Source organism: Electrona antarctica (genome assembly GCF_951216825.1).
Source record: "Electrona antarctica genome assembly, chromosome: 3".
Taxonomy (NCBI): Eukaryota; Metazoa; Chordata; class Actinopteri; order Myctophiformes; family Myctophidae; genus Electrona; species Electrona antarctica.
Genome location: NC_136808.1, coordinates 39694711 through 39710943, shown reverse-complemented (window position 1 = coordinate 39710943; position 16233 = coordinate 39694711). Strand labels below are relative to the sequence as shown.

At 41.2% G+C, this 16233-nt stretch overlaps 1 long non-coding RNA gene across 1 annotated transcript; it reads right to left on the bottom strand.

Annotated features, from left to right (window-relative positions):
* Positions 1 to 8981: 8981 nt before the first annotated feature.
* On the bottom strand, positions 8982 to 10698 carry LOC306920261. Its single transcript, XR_013789630.1, has 3 exons — positions 10580 to 10698; positions 9700 to 9759; positions 8982 to 9376 (listed from the first exon to the last, which is right to left on the bottom strand). It is a non-coding gene; the product is annotated as an uncharacterized lncRNA (long non-coding RNA).
* Between the last annotated feature and the right edge of the window lie 5535 nt (positions 10699 to 16233).

Sequence of the window (16233 nt, the reverse complement as noted above, 5' to 3'; positions counted from 1 at the left end):
AATGTTCCCCCAGAATAGGTTTGCTGTGGTGCAAGTGGTAAAGATAAAATATTATATTATATTATAAAAATACATATGTATTTTTTTGTAAAGGTGAAAACATTACTATATATTACCATTACTCATTGTTTTACAACATATTACCATTGTAACATTTCACCCACTATTGAACCCATGACCCACGGTTCACCAGTCTGGCCCCTGTCTGGGCAACAACCCCCTTCCCCAAAGGTAGCTCCCTCAGAGGAGGGAGTTATGACCAAATATCACCATGCTACAATATCATTATGCTTACAATATTAAGAATTCTATTACATTTATTATGACGATTTCATTATGAAGTTTTAAGTTAAGAGTAGTGGTAAAATGTAGACTATATTTTTGGGGTAATTAATCATTCAGTCTATCTACTATTGAGAGTGTTTTCTCTCTTTAATTACAGCAGCAGTATTTATTTTAGAAACTTAAAGGTGTAGTGAAATGACATTTTTTTCACACTTTTAGACCATATCCGTGGTCATCATATGGGCATACCTAACAATGGATGCCAAAAAAACGAGAAAATTCTCATTTTTGTGTGTTTTTATATCAAACGTCCATAAAAAAAAATTTTTTATTACTTCCTGAAAACAAAAACGTGCTGCGTGATGACGTGTCGAGGCCAACATCGATAAAAGCCAATAAAAATTAAGCTCACCCGTTTAATTCCCCATATCTCCGCATCCGTCCAGCACAGGCTGCACAGCTGCTACTGATTACAGACATCTTCCGTTTTATTCCCATTCAAGATAACATCCAGGGAGTGTATTACTCGGTTTCAACTTAATCATCACGCTAAAAAAATTATCTGAAAACATTATAGGGTAGAAATAAGCCACATAAGAGTAAACTGGTAAAGCTGGACGACTATCTGATTTGTAAACAAACATCCACACGCTGTCCTGCGTAGCATAGCGTAGCATAGCTACGGCCCCTAGCTACCGTCCCATCCCCTGAAGGGATGCGACGCTCTGATTGGTTCAGAAACTTCATAGCGGTGTTTCAACTTGAAACTTCACAATAAATGTCCACCATTTCCGTTTCACTACACCTTTAAAGGTGGCCTTACACTAGCCGATAATCGGGCATTTTTGACGCTCGGGGGGTGCCCGACTCAATCGGCCCGATCAACATCAAGAATGTTTGATATTTGCTCGGCCCCCGCTCCGATTATCCTGTAGTGTGTGGTGCTGTCAGATTTCAAATGCCCGATTATCGGCTAGTGTAAGGCCACCTTTAGTCCTTGTATCAGTAAGTCTGGAATAGATTAGTAAAGATACTGAGATATACAGAAGGGGGCAGTAATGCAACTATTAAGGATGCCAACTGCCAGAATACCCCACGAAGAAGAAGGATCTGTAAATCTGTGTTCCACCAAATGGGTCTAGAGAGGAAAAGCCAGGCTCTGCATTTAGCCAGGTTTTATGATCCTGGCTCGATAAATCCACCCATTCTAAGCCTTGCTTGGCTTTAGTGGAATGGAATAAACCAGGCTGTACAGACCAGGATTTAACAAGCCTGGTTTTGTCTTAAATCCTGGATTAGTTAATCCAAGTTTCGTGAAACGGGCCCCTGTTCTGACATTCCATATGTTGATCCTTCCCCATCCGTCCTTCCTCTTCGATATCTCCCTTTTGACTGATACCTGTCCATTCAAACTCTAGACGGGCCCGCCCCAAAGTTATTAGTGCAGCCACGCCCGGCAGCCGGCGAAGACTAGAGTTCTCAACAGGCCCAAAACTGAATGCTCGGCCCTAATGAATAGAAAAAACACAAATAAAAAGTATGTCATGACATCACAGCCACAGGTCCTCTCAAATTTTGAGTGACTGGCTCCCCGGCTATATGTGGTTAAATGTCTGAAAATAAACATGAACCTGAATCCAACCCAATAGAAAAGATGTGTGACGAATATAATAATATTAAAACAGATTAATTTACACAAAACTGTCATCAGTGCTTCATCTGTCATCTAAGGGGTCCTTGGCTTGAGAAATGTTGAGGACCCCTGCTCTTAGAAGACTATGCTGGATGCTTCATTTGCTTAGGGGTGGTTTCGTTTCCAACAGACCTCTGCGGATGGATAACCATTTTAGTGACAATAAGGGTCAAATGATCACTCTCCAAGGAACACAAAGCTAATGCATTGCCATACACATGTGTTTTTTGAAAATAGCAGATCTACAATAGTACAAGCTAACATTCTACACCTCTCATGTCTCTACACAGTGCCAGACTAGAGTAAAGATCAACATGCTCAGTTTCCAGTGTTGTGCTGCAATATATCCATGTCAAGGACGCCAAATACAGAAGGAAAAAAAATCCAATCTCCAAACTCACACTTTCATTTGAATTAACACATATTTGATCGCTACATAAAATGCTTGGCCTCTGAAACTGTTCAAATCATGGAATAATGAAATTTAGCAATACAATAGTTCCCTCTAGTGTAGAACCACACTGCAACCAGGAATAACCTTGACTCATGTGTGGATTAAAACACTTTATGCAATAATTTAACATAGTCTTTTTAATGTTATTGTACAGTTACAATTTTGCTATAGTGCCGTTTTGCTGCACCGCTATTGATAAAATGTTTATGAAAAGGAATAATAATAGTAATAATAATAATAATAATATAATACATCCACACAGCCTTTGGAATACAAGTATTGCCTTCAGCTCAAATACTAACCGATGAACGACGACAGTGATTTGGCCTCTAATTCAGCCTGGGAAAGGCGCCCAGGCAAATTATATTATATTTATTTTTAAACGGCCGGACTGGTTCGGCCGTTCTGGAGTTGTCCCAGAATTCCCCAATGGTCAGCACGTCTCTGGGGTATGCTTTTATTGTGTCGCGTGACATCATCATACCCATAAGTTCTGCAGTGGGGAAAAAAACAACTTACTTCCCACAATAGTCATCTAATAGACGTCCTTGTCCGTCTAAAAATGAAAGTTTTTTAGAGGTCTAAGCTTGATTAGCAGTTTTTTAAAAGTCTATATATAGACTTGTCTATAATCTAAGCCTAGGCCGCTAAAAACGGCTATATTTAGACGTATATTAGACGTCTATTAGACAAAAGAAATCAGACCAGTCTGAAGCGAGTGGTGCAACAGCACCCCCTATTAGTACTCTAAACATTGGGACATGGGTTAGGACATTGCTGTTCCTTGGAGTGGTTGCACCACTCAAAAATGCTCAGTGGGTGACCGTGCCCTAGCCCGTCTCCGGACCCCCCGGGTTGAGCTCCTTTGGACCCCAACCCATAGGGTCCGGTGACACCAAAGCAAAGCTACATGCTAATTCTCAAACGCACACTGACACCGTTGCTTTTGCTTTTGCTGCGCTGTGCGTGTGTGATGCTGACATATTCCAAAAGAAGCATATAAGAGCTATAGGAGACAACGGAGACAACCGAACCCCCCGCGAACGGCGCAGAAGCCGTTAAGTATTTTTAATCTTTGTTAGACCGTTTTGGCAGCTCTGAAATTCTCTCTTGACTTCCTTATTGACATCCCATTGTCCGGAACTGGCTATCTGCGCGTTCCTGCCTCTGTCGCAGGTAGCCAGCCAACGCTAGATTTTTTAAATAATGGGATGGGATTAATCTTAGAGTTGTAATACCCTCCATTGACAGCCCATTGATCCAAATAGAAATGTCCGATCAGCTTGTATTAAACAATGTTAAACTCGGCAACATTGCAGCTACTGTAGTAGGCAAGCTTGAATTATCCTCTTTCAATCTGAAAAGCGGTTGTTTCATAGAAACTCCACCGTAGACATGTTGTGAGCTACTTTCTGCTAAGAAATTCCGTGCCGTGATAACTTTGGAGTTTATGTTGGAGTTTGGAAGCGCTCATCGGAAGTCACTGAATGGCCTGCGTACCACCTGTTTTGAATTTGCACGTAACGCAGGAAGCAGCAGCACGATGCGTTAATAAAAATGAGTGCTTCCAAACTCCAACACTTAAAAAAACATGTCTGCACAGAATTTCTTGACAGAAAGTAGCTCAAACATGTCTATGCCGGTACTTGGATATTTATGAAACAAACACTTTGCAGATTGAAAGAGGAAATTTCAAGCTTGCCCTACAGCTGCAATGTTCGTGAGTTTTAACAATTTCTATTTGGATCAATGGGTCAATGGAGGGTATTGCAATAGATTCATCCCATTTAAAATAAATCTAGTGTTGCAAATTGTGGCTATACTGTAGGTCAGCACCAAACTTTACAAATGTTACAATACTACTTTGTTAGTATTCAGAGTTTGTGTTCACATCTCGACCCAGGTTACATTTTAATTTACTTAAGGACAGGTTACAAATAACACAGACAATAGCTGGGTTTAAACATACACATTTAATGGTTTAACAGAAGCTCATTGCTAAACTTTGCTAAAAATCATATTTACTTCCTGTTACTGGACTGATCCAGATCCTCCTAAAAACAAAAAAAAGGGTGACATGTGACTCCAGGGCTCCTTTTATAGGGAGGTGAAGGTAATTGGAACATACCATTTGAAAGGGGAGTTGACATTTTGCTTGAAACGTTTTAAAATAGTTCGACACGTTGTGAGCTTGTAGATCGACTATTTGAACTATTTTAAAAAGCTTTTTAAAATAGTAAAAAATGGCAAAAGAAAAAAGTTTGGGGATGGGGTAAGGGGTGCCACAAGATACAGCCCTGGTGTATAGTGGTGTATACTGTATAGTATAGTCAACTGCGTACTAGCTTTCCACTACTAGATGGCAGCAGAGTCTTCTGTTAGGACAGGTTGTTAGAAACATTCAGTCAGCTCATACAACCCTCTACTTCATCGGTTCTCAATGTGGGGTCAGGTCAGGTGTCTTAAAAATCCTTAAATTGTCACTGCACTGTCATCTGGCAACCCCCAAAAGCCATGGGTGGTGAGCACTGGGGACCCGACCCACAGGTCTATAGAACCATGGACCAGAGCACCTTCAAGCAGCTTATGGCCTGTTCAGTTCAAGTTCAAAATAATACACATATTTATATACACATTTATATTTGTATACACAGTACACACATACAGAATTGTGCTGTTTTTTGTTTTGTTTTTACCCATTTTATGGCTTACCACCAGTAGCCCCCTAGGCTATATAGGCTACTGTAGCTTGAGGAGACCATTCACAGCAATAGGGTGACAGAAACATTTTCTATTCAAATAACACAGTTAAATGTATGATGATTCGTTTTTGCTTTACCATCATTTCTCAAAGTAGAACAGCTAAGTAGGCTAACTAACCTGAAAAGATTTGGAAAGTATAACCACATAAGGGCAAAATATTTATATCAATTATTTTAAGCCTAGATGAAACCCATGAAACCTTTGATTCTGTGGAAAAAATACAAATAAATAACAACTGTAAAACAAAGGGTATTTATTAATTGTAGTATATCATATAATTAAAGATCACCAGGATACTGGATGGCTTGATTCTAGGTTTAAAATAATTTATATAAATATATCCATGCCCACTGCTATGCCCAACACATGTGAGTTTGTAGATTTGCTATTTTCAAATAGCCGATTCAAATAGGTTTAAAAGTGCTCATGTCGTTTGGGCATTGTTTTCATAGACCTGATTGCTTACTTCTCTCGCAAAAGCTGGAAACAGTGTAACCTGAATTCATGGAGTGTCTGCTTCTAAGGAGTATCTGACAATAACTGGCTTATAAGACTGACGTGGTTAATATATATTATGAAAATCCACAAAGTAATCCACAGAGGCCTCATTTAGACTACAGTCACATCAACTCAAATCAGTTTCAAATCAGATTTTTTCCTCAAATCTGATCTTTTGGCCCAAACTTTCACAGTTGCCGTTTCAATCGGACCGGATCCAATCTGTGTGTTCAGACTGGCAGCCATCTAGCCTGAATCAGACCTGTGCCACTTCCAGATTGGAATCTGATTTGTTTAAATGAGTCATGTGACATGTTGGACAACTTTGACTCATTTAAATCAATCAGATTTCAATCTCGTAAATCCGATCACAGCAGCTGATTGGCCATCAGCCCTGTCACTCAACAGCGTATCAATCTGGCTATTAAATCGGCGTATGATAAATAGTTTCTTTACAGAAACGACAGTTTTTATAAACATCATCATCCGACATATTTTACCACTTTTGTTCACATGCTAGTAGCGCTCGTTGGCTGTGGTTTGTTTGGTTAGCAAACGGGTTAGCCATAGCCTCATGATTGACAATAACGTCATCTGCTTTCCTACTATTTTGATTGGTTGGTATGAACCAATCACTGAAGACCATCCCATAAACTGCTGCCATGGGGAGGGCTTTCAGTCTGAATAATGAAGGAAATAAAAATTCAGACTGAGTCAGGCTAGCACAGATCTGATGGCTAGATTTGTCTGCCAGTGTAAATGGGGCCTTTTAAGTCTAAACGCAAACAACGTGTCACATGGAATCTGATTTAGATCAGGTTGTTGCATTCAGACTGAGACAGATCTCCTCAAATCAGATTTGAAACCACCTCTGAATGTGGCTCACGTCAAAACAGATGTGACCTGTCTGCATTTAGATGTATTTAAAAAAAATCTGATTCCAATCTGGATGTGGAACAGATCTGATTTAGGCTAGATTTTGTCGCCAGTGTAAATGGGGCCAAATAACTCATGAGTTGCTTGACTTATGCAAGTGTGGCCTTACACCTTAGGTGTCAACACCTCTGTCTCACCGGCGCCAGAGGGTCATTACTCAACTGGTGCAGCAGTTGTTTTTGGCTGACCCAACCGCAATAGTTTCACTATGAGCTGAAGAGTAATGCCTTGCTGAGAAAAACAGACATATTTCCGTGCATTGTGAAACCTGACCACACCCTCAAGTTGCGAAACAGAGACATGGGTTAAAGTACACACACCTACACACACCCACGCACGCACATGCATGCACGCACACACACACACACACACACGCACGCGCACGCACGCAAGCTGACCAAGTGTAATAATGATTTAGCATGCATGTAGGATGGCAAGTATGTACATGGATGGCAAGTATGTACAATAGATATATTAGCACATCAGATTAATATTCAGGTTCAATTTATTGTCACTGGAAGTATGCTTTTTTGCATTTAGTATTTTCATAAAACCACAGTAGCACTATAGATAGTCTATACATGTATATACAGTAAAACATGACAAAAATGCATTGCATTATACAATATATCATCTTTAGAGGTCACTCTTCGATTTAAATAACCGGGTCACTCATAAATCAAAGATGGCGGCCATTTATTTCAATGTGCCCGCCGAGATTATCTTATTGTGACGCATTGTGAGCTTGTAGATCTGCTACTTTCCAAAGATTTGTATACATTTGAAAACTAGAAATGGGACATTCTGCATAATGAGTGCATTCTACTTTTGGTACTATACAGTAAGTACATTTTGATGCCAACACCTTTGTAATTTCATTCAAGTAGGCTATATTTTGAATTCCAGACATTTACTTGTAACTAGGGGTGTGCTGAAGGCGGAGCCTACAGGAGCTGAGCTCCGTTAGTTCTGAAGCAATCTGGGAACCCATCTCCTTTGAATCGATCACAGTTCCAAAACATGTTTTTGAGAGATTATTGTTCTGAAGCTGTGCCCACGAGAGTCGTCAACACCCGTTGACGGCACACCAACACCTATAACAAAAGCCTAGAACACCTACAACACCTATAACAAAAGCCCCAAAGCCCGCTTTTTCCACCAGTGGCTTCCACCTATTGCAAGTTGCTGTACTCTGTGTTCCACCATCCTTGAGCCCTCCCACCTAAGCATCCCACGCTAGACAAACTTGTGAGCTGGGGGGTAACAGGTCAGGTCGCCCCAATTCCATCTCGCCCCAGCTTTTTTCCGCCGACCTCACGCCGACAGCTCGGTGTGGCGGTTCTTGTATTCTTTATTTTGTTTTACTGAGAATAAGGTTAGAAATAAGTTTAGGGTTAGGCATAGTTTTACTGGGGTTACGTTTGTGAATAGGGTTAGGTTTAGGCATTGTTTTACTGAGGTTGAGGTTAGGAATAAGGTTAGGTTTAACCATTTAAGCATAATTTACTTAGATTACTTTAGGAATACCAGGCCGCGCTGTTCCACCGGCTGTAGTCCTGGACAGTCAGCTCTCGTTCAAAACTCACATCACAGCTGTCACTCGACCCTGTAGGTTCACACTCTATAACATACGACGAATTAGACCGTTCCTCACCCAGGAATCAGCCCAGCTCCTAATCCAGACAACAGTCTTGTCAAAACTTGACTATTGTAACTCCCTCCTCACTGGCCTACCGGCATGTGCACTTAAGCCTCTCCAACTGATCCAAAATGCCGCAGCTCGCTTGGTCTTCAACCAGCCAAAATTCTCACATGTCTCCCCCCTGCTCCGCTCCCTGCACTGGCTCCCGGTCGCTGCCCGCACAGAATACAAAACTCTGATGCTGGCATTTAAAGCAACCAAAGGTATGGCTCCCCCATATCTTGCAAGCATGATTGAACCCTACAAACCCTCCCGCGCACTCAGATCAGCCAACGCAGGGAAGCTGGAAGTACCCTCACTAAAAACGCCGGGACAACGCTCCACACGTCCCAAACTCTTCTCCCTTCTGGCCCCAAAACTGTGGAACGCACTTCCTGTTGCAATCAGAACTGCAGCATCACTCCCGATCTTCCGCCGTAGTTTGAAAACCCACCTTTTCAGACTCCACAATGGCCCATAGCACTTACCCTACCCCCTTAGACAGCACTTTTTAGACTTAGATAGCATTTGAAACAGACTTATAGCATGTCATGTAGACAGCACAATAACAGTACAGCATAGTATAATATATATGTATAGCTTATATGTATAGTGTCATTATATATAGATATGTTCTAGTTAGGTTCTTAGCTTACGCATGTTTCTTGATAAATGCTTTTTATATATGTGATGTATTCCCATGCTTTTTGTTCTTGCTTAATGTAAATCGCTCTGGATTAAGAGCGTCTGCTAAATGCCTAAATTGTAAATTGTACGCCCGGGGCGAGTTGGTAAAGGGGCGAGCAGTCTCGTATTCAGCTGGGGTTAGGTGAGTCCTGGGGTGGAGGTTGTTGAGAGAGGTCTGTAGACTTGCTTTCAGTGAATTGTGGTTATTGAAGTGTGTAAGGTGATGGTCATGTAATTAAAACTGACAAAAAACTTTTAAGAACAGGTATTGTATCTTCTCTAGTCCACGTTATGGAGTGCAGAGATTGGATGACCATTCTCAATGAATTTAAGGCTTGGTTCGGTCCTTCACATCCGTTTTCTGTGGTTTCTTCACTCACTGTAACATAGAAGAGGAAACAAGACATTTAGTCATGTAGCCAAAACTAATTTGCATGGAGAAAGGTCTGGGCCTACATTTTAATCTGTAATGTCGTTAAGAGATACCATGGGGCTGTTCTGTCAGCAAATAGAAGGTCAGACAAGCAGACGTCTATTGTAATTTTCATGTGTTCAATCATACACCTCAACAGCACTATTTCAACCAAGTGGATTTCTTAGTTCTTGTCAATAGAAAGTAGAACGTATGCGTTCGTTTTTTTTAACATATTTGAAAGTCATGACATAAACCACCAGAATGTTAACTTGGTAACATGGACTCACTTTTTGGAGGAAGACAGTCCATACTTCCTTTCCACATGATGTATGTGTTCTCTCCAGCCTCTGCAACACAACACAAACAGTGGGTTTATTAAAGGACCACTTTTCAACCTATCTTAATATAATATAATTGGTCTCACTAATGCTCATGATAAAATACCACAATATTTTTCTATTCTGTCTGTGTCTCATATGAGGGCTGTGGTCAGTTCAGAAACCAGTGACTTTATCGTTAGGCAGATTTACATTTGTATTATTGTGAGAACGATGGCTTCCTTTTTCGCATTGCAACTTTTCAGGAATAGAAAGCCTGCTGTTTCTATTAGCTTGGATTCCCCATCGATGATGTAACTAGAACAACAGGAGTCATAAAATGTAAATGTGTCACGGTATAATTTATGATTCTGTCCTAATGGGTACATAACTTGAGCGGTGCCGAGTCGTCTCTAGTGCACTTCGCAACGTTCGGCACAGCGACACGCTCGCCTGCGGCTCGCTGCTCAAGTCCGCCAGAGACGGCACACCTCCGTCTTTGTAACTGTTTTTACCTAACTAGAACTACTGCTGTACTCTGTTCTCACCAAGTGGGCTGAGTGGGCCGCCTCGCTGGGGGAGAAAAAAAACTATGCTAAACCTACCCATAATCCTAATAAAATAATTTGCGATGATTGATTTTACATAATAAATAAACAGCGGCGGGAGAGGGATTTGATCCCGTGGTGCTGGGATTGGAAGTCTAATGCCTAACGGTGCACACCACGGAACCATGTGGCATTGGAGGGTTTGGGGAGTTTTTTCTCACTCATGTGAGAGACAGTTCCGTGTGCATCATATCCTACCCCTGATCTAGAGAGACAAGGTTTTTCAATAATCCAATTCTCACCAAGCTGGGAGTTTTCAGTGATGACATCATCCTGCTTCTTCATCTTCGTCACGTAATATTTCTGCTTCACCTTTCCTGTAATTTTCATGTCTAAAAAATGGATGAATAAAACATATTTCAGCTTAATGATCAGAGAAAAAGAAAGTGCTATTAGATTACACATTACCGTAAAGTACAGTCAAGTTGCTTCTCTAATCAGCGACGGCTCCAGAAAATTGTGACTGGGGGGGCTGGCTATATTTAGAGTGGGGGCTAATTCATTTTGGTTTACATAGAAGTCAGTCAATTGGGTTTGTGGGGAGGGGGGGGGGGCTTAGGGGGGCATAAGCCTCCACCAGAGTCTGCCTTTGCAATGCTAATTTCCCCAGGCACGCAGTGTGACACATTGTCTAGCTACGCGAGGCTAAATGACTAACTGACCATCAGTTCCTGCAGATCAGCTGAGCTGAATCAGCAGGATCATCAGCAGTGCTGATGCAGAGCTTAGCTGATCTGCAATAAAAGGCTGACGTTATACATATATATTTTTTTTAATTATTTAACCAATTCAGGACAGGTTGTTGCCATCTAGCAAAAATCGGCCTCAGTCCTAAACATACAAACACCGCGTGAAAATCAGTTATGAGATCTTTTTAAAATTGTGCCGCTATCACATAACGTTCCCGAGGGGGCAGCACCGCCCCAACATTTCTCAACTCGATGTCATAAGAATAGCCATAGAGCCAGCTATAATTTAAAAAATAGATTATCTTGAAGCAACAACATTGAATAAAACTACATAGGCCTACATACTGTATGTATGTATGTAGTCCACTTGACTTTTTTGGAGCTGGGCCACCTAGCCAAAAACGAAACCTAAGGTTTTTTTTACCCCAGGGGTTAACTGGGGACAGGGAGGAACTCCTTATACGGTCAGCACACTCTATAGTAAGGAGGATTATCACAACAAAACAAAAAAATAAGTGATATTTGAATTAAGTGAAATCACTGAATATACCTTTAACCACTTACTTCAACCATACATTTCAGCCATTCGAGAATAGCCGACCTACAAGCTCACAATGCTTCGCGATGCGACGGATTGTGAGCTTGTAGATCTGCTATTCTGAAAAGATTTCTAGAGATTCAAAAGATTGTTATAGATTTGAAAACTTGAAATGAGACATTCTGTGTGATTTGTACTTTCAACTTGTGTTACTTTAAAGTACATTTTTTACTTTTACTCAAGTACATTTTGAATTCTGGACTTTTACTTTAACAGAGTATGTCTACATTGCAGTATTGATACTTTTACTTAATAAAACATGTGAGTACTTTAAGTTTCCACCACTGTTGACTGTTGACTCACGTCCACTAAAAGAGGGCACGTTTTTCCTTTGTTTTGCCAATGGGTTCCCAGATTGGCATCTGAACAAAGTGGATGTGCAAAGAAAATAGATGAATACGAGACATCTCACCCCGGTGAGTTGTCTTCACTTTTTGACATGTCGGGGTGAGTTGTCCGGACAGCTCACCCCGGACAGCTCACCCCGGAAAGTGAAGACAGCTCACCCCGGAAAGTAAAGACATCTCACCGGGGTGAGATGTCTCGTATTCATCTATTTGACATTGTTCTTCACTTTCTGACATTGCGGGGTGAGTTGTCTGTACTTTCCGTGGCACCCATTACAGTAGGCATAATTCAATTTCGGATCTAACTATCGGTTCCTACAGACGTGCGCAGTCACGGCTAATTATTTATTTATTTAACAGTAAAATCCGGTGAAACACTTGTAAGGAGTAGAGCGTCTCTCTCTCTCTCTCTCTCTCTCTCTCTCTCTATGCAGCATTGAGGGGGGGGGGGGTCGTTTGTGGATAATGTTTGCGCTTCAAAGGCAGAGTCTGACGGCTGTACAAAGTTGCTAATTAGACGCACAACGGACGCATGATCAATCAATCACAGTTCTAATAGGCCTATACTGACTGAATTACATCTGAATTGAATGCCCCAGTGTGGAGATGAGCACACTGCACTGCACAACTTTTGACCAAAATGGGACAGCACACTGCACTGCACACAGCACAACTTTTTTCTTTCTTTTTGTAGATATGACAACTTTTTAGTGCACAACTTTTGACCAAAATGGGACAGCACACTGCACTGCACACAGCACAACTTTTTTCTTTCTTTTTGTAGATATGACAATTTTTTAGTGTTTTTGTAGCAAACTGATGTTTTTTTTTTTTTTATGACAACTTTTTACTATATTTTTTAGTTTACATTTTTTCTATACTTAACTTTTTTCTATATTTTTTTGTACAAACTGATGTTTTTCTAAACTTTTGATGTTTACCTTTTTTTATATTTTTTGTACAAACTGCTGTTTGAACTTTGTTTACAATGTTTCTATATTTAAATAAACTACATTACATTTGACCGTACATTTGACTCTTGTGTTATATTCTTGTGAAATATTCAGTAAAGTATAGCTCAAAGGCTACATATTCAGTCAGACTTTTGGTGAGTTGTCCTGACAACTCACCCCGGAAAGTGAAGACATCTCACCCCTAAAAAAGCAGGGGTGAGATGTCTTCACGTTTAGGGGTGAGTTGTCTGGACAACTCACCAAAAGTGAGTTTAGGGGTGAGTTGTCTTGTTACCAAATAGATTATCTTACCTTTGACTGCTATGTGCTTTAGAGTAGCAGATATTAGTTGAAATCCAAACAGGACAACGATGCTTCGATGTGTGCTTTTCTTTCCACTCAGTCAAATTTAAAATGTGTTGTTGACTCAGGGCTCCTCCCCCCTAGCATGGTTAACCACTAACCAGTCCTTGAAAGGAATGTAAAGTTGGTGGGGGAGTGTTGCTGTGACTTGTATGGACAATCGACATTCCGCCTCTGAGTCTTAAGGTCTCATTCCCACCTAATACTTCGGTAGACTCGATGCGAATGGGAGGAGAATTGGGACTTCTTGCATATTTAATTTACTGCGGTTTGCCTTCACACTGTCATGTCATCCGCAGCTATGGAAACGCAGCAGGGGGACCTTTATCAATGTGTTCCATTCATAAACTATAGCCTACACAGTGAAATATATGGTGATCAAAATTGATTCAAATTATACTCATAACGTGCATGTGTCGTGCCGTCTGGGACTGGACCCACCCATCTCTCTCTCTCGCTCTCTCTCTCTCTATACGCACGCAGCCACGCACTGTTCTTTTGGGCATGGAAGGAACAGCGCTGAGCGCACTGATATAACAGACAGCAGCGCAAAATGTTTACAAGTTTATCGAGATGAACAGACAGAATATTCTCTAGGCTATAATACACTGCAGTGTTTTTATGTGTTTCCTTAAGCAATTGATTAATGTACTCGTCCTCATTTCGATCAGGGCTTCAGTCTGCTCATTCGACCACGTCTATCCACGGTAACGGGACATCTTTGCGCTGCGTAAAATATGCCTTCTCCGTCTCCAACTGTGTTCAGCTCCTCACCCGCCACATCGTTTGCTTCATTTCCTTTATTTACTGCGGATTGTATTCACACCTGCACTGAATCGTAATCTAGTGCGATTGGAAGCGAAGTGAAACCCCCGTTTTTGCTCGGAGTAGAATGCGGTTCTTTGATACGCATTAGATTTCGAATGAGCTTTCACACCTGCCAAACGAAGTGCACTTTCTGACAATGCGCAGCAGGATTCGTTTTAATCGCAGCAAAGCTCTCTGGTGTACTGTGAATGTCACCTTAAGGAAGTCTCTCCCGCTGCACTGCACACAGCACACTATTGAACGTGACGTTTTCTCACGGTGGTTCTATTCTAGTTCATTCCTTGCTGGTGGTTTCAGAGAGTGTTTCGTAAATAAGGTAAGGTGTGTGTTCAACACACACCTTACCTTATTTACACAACACACTGTGTTGTGTAGCGCCTTCTAAAGTTCTTCTAATAATAAAGCAGACAGGAATTTCTTGGAAATAGTTCTGAACTGTCAGCACGCATGCACGCACACGCACACACACGCACACGCACACGCACACACACACACACACACACACACACACACACACACACACACACACACACACACACACACACACACAAGGCATTGAACCACTACGATGAAATGTGTTCTATGAGCAGGGCCTGGCTGGAAACAAGTTCTTGAGCTTAGCCCAGATACCCTGGGTAAATATAGATTTCATTTCATTTCATTTCATTTCATTTCATTTCACACACACACACACACACACACACACACACACACACACACACACACACACACACACACACAGAAAGAAGGAGAGACATAGTGTCAGTGTGTCACCCACATAATGAAATGAAAAGCACAGTATGTCTGTCTGTGCTTTCCCGCACAACATTACTCACTTCCTCCTGGGGGATCCCCCCCCCCCCCCCCCCATCTGGCCCTTGGTCTGCTATGGGCCCACTTTACTTTCACTTTCAATTTCTTGGAAATGGTCTGACTTACTATCTGGTTCCCAGAAATTGTTACCAATATTTTAGAGAAGTAGCTTTCAAAACCGATGACAAATATATTGCACCAGAAACACTACTGACACTATACTACTGACTATTATAGTTATATTAACTCTATAGCCTCGGAGACCCCAGGCGTTTTGTTTATATGAACTCTAACTATATAGTCTATAGTTGCAAGCCCTTAGAGCCCCATTGTGAACCCGGACATGTTGAGTACACCAAAGTTTTATGTTAGAAATGTTGAGTATGGGTCCCCAGCATGTAGAAACTGCCGGATGCTAACTTGCATATGTTGAGCAATTTTCATAATTGGCATAATATGTGACCATATATAAAGAGAGCTGAGCCAGAAGGCAAAGCTCGAAATGAGTTACCTCAGACGGGTGAGAGATAGGGCGAGAATTCCACTAAATATGACGTAAATTAAACATCAAAACATTAAATGCCATTGACATTGAAAATTTACGTCATATGTAAACGAGCAAATCGGCTAACTAATCACATGTTGGTGGGAGCGCTTGGCCAGTAAGGGACCACCTTATGTACCTTATGTAGCAATGTCAAATGTCCACTAGCATAAATTGATGTACGATGACAAGAGCGCCCCTCATTTCACACAGGTGTGATTTTTATTTCTCTTATGCCCAGCTTTCCTGGTCTGTGTGAACACAAACATTGGCTTGTGATTGGCTGATCACCGATAGCCATGATTTTATTGGCTGAGCAAAGTACATATTGTAGATAAAAGTGAGCACAGATAAGTGAAGACGCCAAGAGTGATTGGGCGGAATGACATTTGTGATGATTTGATTGGCTGAGCACGGAATGTGATGATGTATGAGGATAAGAGCGCCCCTCACTGCCTTATTGCTGCCTTATGCGCCAGTTGGCATAATGGGGATAATTAAGTAAGTAAGTAAGACAGCCAGTAAGAGGTATTAGATATCAGATAGTATAGCAGAATTGTAGATCAGTTCTAATGTCTAACACCAGCATACACAGTGTCTGTGTCTATATTGCTTCTCTGTGGTCTTGGTCGACTCTTCTTGCTGAGACTCACAGCAGCATAATGGAGGTTGTCTTCATCCTGGTGAAATTGGGGAAAAAAACACTCGTGTGAAGTGAGGGGTGCCTCACTCCATAAATTTAAACAAACATTGTACTCTAA